Here is a 7,385-nt window from a genome sequence, read left to right as displayed (position 1 = left end):
TCTAACTGCCTTTCTCCTTCCTTGGTGGTCCCAGTAGGTGGGGAGGAAACTCTCATCCTAACCAACAAGCCCCAGATTGCAGAGAAAATACTTTTCCTAAGTTGGAAAAAAAAAAAAGAAATTTTGGAGTTGCACTAATCTTCTTTACACCTTCTGTCTCCTGCACGCTCCATTCCAGTGTCAAATACAAATTATAGTAGCATCTTTCGGCTCCCTGGTGACCCTTCATCAAGTACACAATTTTAATGATCTACATCCTAAGGTGGTTGAACAGTGGTCTCCCCCAAGAGACTTGGAAGTCTCTGAGGTGTCTGTTCAAAAAACACAGCTGGTGGCAGGCCTGGAAACCTCAGTGGGGTTGAACATGGAGCAGGTGGGGGAAGGGAGGAGGCTGACACGATGACCATGTCCGTACAGAGTGTTGCTGTCACTTCAGCCTCTGGCCTGACCCACAATGAAAGGAGGGGTGTTGGGAAGAGGGCGAGTATGGACTGGAGTGGGGCTGAAATGTCAGGAATATCAATCAAAGGGAAGTTGGGTACTCTTTTGTCATTGTGACTAGAGACCAGGAGCAAAGAAGGCCAGGTTCTCTGGGTGAGGCTCAGCGTAGTTCTAGTGTGGCCCCACCGTAGGTCAACTGAACTTCGCCCATCAGTTATTCGAGGTCACTTGTGTACAAGGCTCCAAGCTGGGAGGCAATGGAGCGTCCATCCATTTCCTCTCCTCCGCCTTCCACCCTTCTCTCCCAGCCAACCGGCTCGATATAAACAGACCATAGCCGCTCACTGATCAGCTCTGGAGTTTTGCTGGCCTGATCTCACCAGGTCTCTAGGCTCATAAACCTCTATTGTTTGGGCTTGGCTATTCCCTGAATCACCCTCCTTGTCAATGGCGTGGACTCCATGACCCTTGGGCTCATTATGCTCTGACTGGGCTGTTTTTCTGGACCTCCTCCTGGCCAGGGCAAGCACTATGGCTGTGGGTGAGAGGCACCCACCTCTACCACTATGGCGTTTCCCTGAGGCGGTCCCTCTCCCTTCTCAGTGAGCGGTGAGGTGGGACACCATGAAGCATCAGAGCGGGTTGTGAGGCGAGGTGCCTGATGTCAGAGGCTTCAGGCCGGTGGGGGAGGGCTCATGACACCCAGGAGCCAGTGTGGCATGGTTCCTCCTCCCTGGGAGGAGCCATGTGGAGAAAAGCCAGAAGGAAGTCTTTTGTAAAAGTCAGTGTAACCTTTACCTCCCCTGCTACCAAAGGAAACTATATAATCAAGTAAAACCGATAAAGGCAGAGCTTCCCTCATTGAAGTGAGGAATGCGAGTCTCCAGAGCACACTTAAAAAGTTATAGTCGGGGCTTCCCTGGTGGCGCAGTGGTTGAGAGTCCGCCTGCCGATGCAGGGGACACGGGTTCGTGCCCCAGTCCAGGAAGATCCCACATGCCGCGGAGCGGCTGGGCCCGTGAGCCATGGCCGCTGAGCCTGCGCGTCCGGAGCCTGTTGTCCGCAATGGGAGAGGTCACAAAAGTGAGAGGCCCGCGTACCACACACACACGCAAAAGTTATAGTCACTCAGTGAATTCATGCTCCTTTAAAAAAAAAATAGAACATGAAACGATTACACTAAAATCTACTGACGCCCCATGACGAGGCCCACTTCCCTCCCCAGAGGAAAGCACGTTACAAGTTGGTGGGTATTCTTTTCGACCCGTAATCCACGCTCGTACACACGTCTCTGTCTCCACAGCATTGTCTTGAGTGTGTTTTATATCATTGTTCTCCTACTGTTGACCTGTACACACGCACGTGGTTCGTTCCTTTTGACTGCTCTAGAGTGTTCCGCTGTACGCATACTCCCCATTTTACACAGCGTCCGCTGTGTGCATACTCCCCATTTTATACAGCAGCCCCTATTGATGAGCATTTAGGTTATTCTATTTTTCCTGGTCACACACAAAGCTTGTGCATGTATTTTTAGACATAGGTAAGAGAGTTTCTCTACTGAGGAGAATTTTCCTGAGAGCTTGGAAATCACTATGCTGGGGACTTGGGTGCGGGCGTGGTGGGAGCGGCAGAGGGGAGGATGGATGTGAAGACTTCACGGAGGAGCTGGGCTTGCACCAGGCTATGAAAGGGGAACCTGGGCTTCACATAGATGGAGAAAAGGAAAAGGGGGTCTGGAGCTGGGAGAGGCAGGTGATGTGGTCAAGGTGCCGACCCAGAGGAAACAGGAGGCTGGTGACTGGTGCCGGGGGAGGGGGGTTAGGTTGGCACGGAAGGGCATGCTCTCTGGGGGTTTGGCGTGGGACAAGAAGAGCTCACAAAGGTGTTTGTAGGTGATGTTGGACCCAAGGCTGGCTCTTTATTAGGCACCAAGGTTTACCTCTGCCTTCAAATCCTCGGGGAGGCTGTGACCTTTTGCCAGCACTTGTCGTCTTCCCTCTGGCCCAGTAACCCAGGCCTCTCCTTTCTCTTGCCATCATGCTGCCACTCAGCTCTCACCCCTGCACAGCAGAAGGGAAGAGCCGGCAGCCAGGGTCACCGGCCTCCCCAGGGGTTGAGGGTCAGTGGGCAAGGCCCATCCAGGTGCTCGCAGAACCCTTGGGAGGCTTGCAGGAGGACGGTGCAGGCGAGCCCCCTCTGCGTGATCCAGGGAGGGTCCATCTCTTGGGCCCTGGGTGGAGCCTCATTGTTTCACAATGATGGAAATCATGGCCGTTGTCTGCTCACACGTTTGCTGTGCGCCTGGCAGGGAGCCACGGTCCCTAAAACTACTGTGGGAAAGTGGAGGGATGCCCTTCCAGATTGGTCCTGGGAGTAGTCACAGAAGCAGGACTCCGGGAGGGACATGGAAGCCTGAGGAGGGGGCTGCAGTGAACATCCCTTGTCCTGGGTGGGGACGTCACTCCTAAAGCTCACTTTTGCTCGAGTACAGTCATATCAGGAGAAATCCTCTGACTGTGCCTGTTTCCCCACGTGCCTTAGGACTGGCTCCCCAACCTCTTGACATGTCCCACAGTGGGCTTACGAGTTTTTTGTCTTGCCTCTGGGGTAGGAGGTTCTGAAGACCACTGGGGAGCAGAGACAAGGGGTGACAGCTTGCGGGAGGCCTCAACTGTCCTTCCAGCCTCTGTCACTGTTCCTGCCCAGGGCCTCTCTCTCCAGCCCCCTCTGAGGTCAGCACATGTTCCAGGCAAGAGGTCTGACACCCTGCGGGCTTCCAGGAGAGGGAGAGGTCTGAGCAGCGGAACTAAGGTTGGAGGGTGGAGGGCAGCGGGGTCACCAAGGAAGCTGGGGCTGCCTCGTGCAGGTCCCGAATGCCAGGCTAAGGGGTTGAAACCATCTCCTGTGGGCAATAGGGAGCCACTGAAGGTTTCTGAGTAAAAGCAGCAAAGTGATCTGCTAAGGAAACGCAAGATGGATTGGCGGGGGCACGGGGAGTCCAGCTGGGAGAGACCAAAGGAAAAAGAGCTGGTCTATGGGATAGCAGAGCAGGAGGCAGAGAAGGAAAAGCTACAGAAGAAAATCTGGAAAACTCAGTACCTGCACTGGAAAGCAGAGAGGCGGTACACACACAGCCCAGCCCCTAGTGGCTGGCTGCATTTTCTTTGGGAAAGCCTTCCTAATTAAGGTGACTTTTGTCAGGTGGATGAGTAATTAAAAGAGCAGAACTTCTAAACTTTGAGGCCCTTAGCAGTCCCGGGTCAAAAATAATGGTCGGGTCCTTGGAGACAACGAATGCCAAGGTAACAGAGAAAGAGGCCTGCTTCACTGGAAGAATGCGTGGCCACAGCCTCCAGTAGCTACACCCACCTCTGCCCCCAGCTAGCGAGGACGAAACCTCTCGGACTTTTGTTTTCTTATCCGGAGGATGGGCACAGTGCTATCCCCAGTCTTCATGTTGTGGAGCCATTAACTGGGCTGATGAGCGCGGTGGGTGTTGACCACAGAGCCTGGCACAGAAGGACCACTTCGTAAATGGTAGTTTTCATTCATAACAGCCCGGCTGAAGCTTTTCTCAAAGCTTCTTCCTTCTCTCAGTGCTTCTCATGAGTCCCGTCTGATTTCAGATGAGTCTCTGCTCTCAGGATACCCCACGTGTCACTTTGTCCTGTCCCGTCAGCCAGTCCTGAATTCCCGTGAGGATCCCACAAGGGCCATTTGAACTGCAGGCACTCACGGTTCCACGGGACTCTCCCCGGTGCCCTTTCTGAGGTCACCGTTCCCACAAGGGCCTTTGGATTCACAGCTTTGCCTGCCTGTGAATTTCTCTCCCTTTCTCCTGGCCGGTGATAGTGAAGGTGGGTATTTCTCCTGAAACTGGATTGAGGGAGTTGTGTACTTTTGTCTGTAATAAAACCCAGCCATTTTGTTGGTCCAACACAGCCAAGTTTTTAAGACGATGGCTTTGCCAAAAGCCATGATATAAAAGGGACTTATTAACACTCCCTCCAGTTAGCAGACAGCTCTGAATGCAGCGCCCTAAAGTGTCCTACGTGCTCTTCTTATCATGTTGTCTGATTCTTCCCGGCATTAACGAGGTGATGCCAATGTTTAGCTGAGAATGGAGGGGTCTAACCTTGGGTGCCTCTGGGATGGAGGGAGCCCCAAATGAGGAGAGGTTTGGGGGCATCTGGGGTCCAAGGAGGCCAAGGGAATACACTGAAGAAGAGTGCCTCCATGGAAGTGGACCACGGCCCAGGGCTGAGACCTACAAGTTCTTGGAATGTGCCTGATGGAGAAAGTGAGGATGGGTCGGTATTAGGGTTTCTTCTTTTTGCCAAGAATGGAAATGGAGCAGAGCATCAAAGTCCACTCAAAGCCTGGTGGCAAATTCCTGGCAGAGAACTGATCCATCCCCATGACTTCAGAAGTCCAGGGGACTTTGCTGTGGGGGAGGAGTCTGCCACCTCAGCCTATGCATTAGGATTTGCATGTGTTCCTGGAGTTACGGAATGTGGATGAAGACAGGTGCACCATTTGCGGCCTCGTTGTTTGCCTGTGCGTCAATGGCTGGAGGACTCTGTCTTAGGAATGCAGAAAGGGTTAGGGAGCATGGTGACACATGGGGGAGGCAAGAAGCCTCGCCAGGGAAGTCACAGAATTTACGGTGGGAGGCGACTGTCGAGGATGCTTCATTCTGTTTTTATCAGCTCAGCATTCATTTCAACCTTCACTGGGAAACACAACTCATTTTTTTCCCCCTGGGAGAAAATTGTCCCTCTCTATTCTTAAACCATTAGGTTTGAGTCAGTTCATATTACTCCCTGATCCAGGGTAAGCACGTGAGTCAGACCTGGCCAATCAGAGCGCTCCACTCCCCCTCGGCCATGGTGAATGGTCCAGGGATGGGGCAGGTGACCCAAGCCCATCTAATGATGCTGAATTCAGAGATTTTTCTTGATACTATTGTGAATGAGGAACTTTTTTTCCTACTAACACTTAAGTCTGGAATTATTAGCAATCAGCTCTCTTTCAGAAGCACAAGTTCATGTACAATTCTTCTGGAAGAAATTTGTAAGTCCTGCCAGCTCGTGACTGTCCCTTTTTGTTAATTCTTTCTGCCACACTCAAATTGATTGCTGTTCAAAATGCTCTGACCAGTACCCGCGGATGCTGGATGTGTGAAATTGGTAAGCAGGCCATCTTGGAAAGGCAGGCAGCTGTAGGGGGCTCAACATCATCCAATCCCCAAACCGGAGCTGTGAGCTCACGACCAACTAAGTCAGGTGCACAAAGCTCTCTGGTACCATCACGTTACCTGCCTATTAGTTTTGGCATCTTTTTTTCTTGTCCAACAATGAATTGATTTTCTCTAAGATAGAAAAAAAAAGATAGAAAAAAATTGATTTTCTCTAAGATGTGGTGACATCCTGCCTACCTTTTTCTTGCCTACTCATTGATATTTTGCATGTGAAGACCCAGGCTCTGGGAGTGCCGGAGAGGTGCTGTTACTGCAGTTGGTGGAGTCCTTGCAGAGGGTCTGCAGGGAGCTATCTGAGGTCTTCCCTACAAAGGACCAATTTGTGAAAAGAGCTTAAGGATGCAAGGATGCAGATGCCTCCACAGAGCAGGGCATGATGAATAGAGCAGCCCCGTCAGTTCCAGTCCCTACTGGCTTCCACGCAGGCATGCTAAGGGAAAGCCAGTTACGTGATTCCGCAACGAAGACCATGGCGTTCATTGACTTCCATCGCATAACAGAACTGCAAAGTGTGTGGGGTAGACCTGGTCTCCTCCGTGACTTAAACGTCTGTCTTTCTCTCCCTTGTCTCTGCTCTGCTTTTCCCAGTGTTGTCTTCGTCCTCAGCGTAAGCCCCACATTCACATCTTTCTCGTGGCCACAGCAGTCCCAGGCCGAGTTATGGCCCTCTTTCACCCTCATCTGGCTTAATCTCTGAAACAAATTCTGATTGCCAACTTGGGTCACAGGCCCTCCCCAATCTGGCCCTAGGGATTGAGCATGGAGTATTCTGACTGTCCAGACACCCTGGAGGAAGTAGGTGTGGCCCCTTGAGTGACAGTCCTATCAAAATCAGGTGGGGTCAGTGCTGTTAATTTACAAAAGGAAGGGAAGCAAGGCATACCCCAAAGTAATTGAGATCTTCCGTATTCGTGGTATAAATTTCTTTTCACAGGCCAGCTCCATCAGATTGATGTTAGCCGTCCACAGTTAGTGGAGTAGAAGGCAGGGTTTGCCATGGGTGTAGGATGTGGACGCTGTGGACACATGCTCTGTTTTTTGCTGCCTCTGAACTTCTAGGGCATGAGAGGCTGGGAAGTTCACATTGATTTACTTTGGAGGGAAGTTCCTAATCCCACATCAGAGTTGCTGATGCAGAAATCCCAAGGCACATCATTAACTTGCTCCCAGCCCCTCTCCCCTATCCCATTTCCCTGCTTCACAGGAGCGTTTCCTCCCTGTTAAGGGCCTCTGCTTGGGCTGGGGGAGGAAGCCGGATACCCTAGCTGAGGACCCTCCTCTTCCCCTAGTGCCAAACAGAGGTCCTCAAATATTCTCATTCTTGGGAGGAGGGGCTGTCCTGGGGCCAGGCTTTTCCATCCTGGATGGAGAGGAAAAAGACAGGAGAAGAGAAGAGATGAAAGAGAAGAGATGAAAGAGAAGAGAATAGAGTTCTGTAGCAATCTGGACGCTTTACTCTGAGCTGATTCTTCTCTCCTAGTCAACAGCATCCTGGCTGGTGAAGGGAAAAGGGCAGTGGCCAGGACACCTGGGGTTGAAAGCCATCCCTGACTCAACGAGTGGAGGCCCTCGGCACCTTCTCTGGGCCCAGTGACCCCATTCCTGAAACAAGGGGTCAGTACTTTACAGCCTTCTCCAGCCCAGACTTTCTGGAGTTTGATGACAGCAGTAGCTCTTTTTTCCT

The sequence above is a fragment of the Pseudorca crassidens genome, chromosome 16 (genome assembly GCF_039906515.1).
Source record: "Pseudorca crassidens isolate mPseCra1 chromosome 16, mPseCra1.hap1, whole genome shotgun sequence".
NCBI classification, from domain to species: Eukaryota; Metazoa; Chordata; class Mammalia; order Artiodactyla; family Delphinidae; genus Pseudorca; species Pseudorca crassidens.
This window is presented reverse-complemented; position numbering follows the sequence as displayed.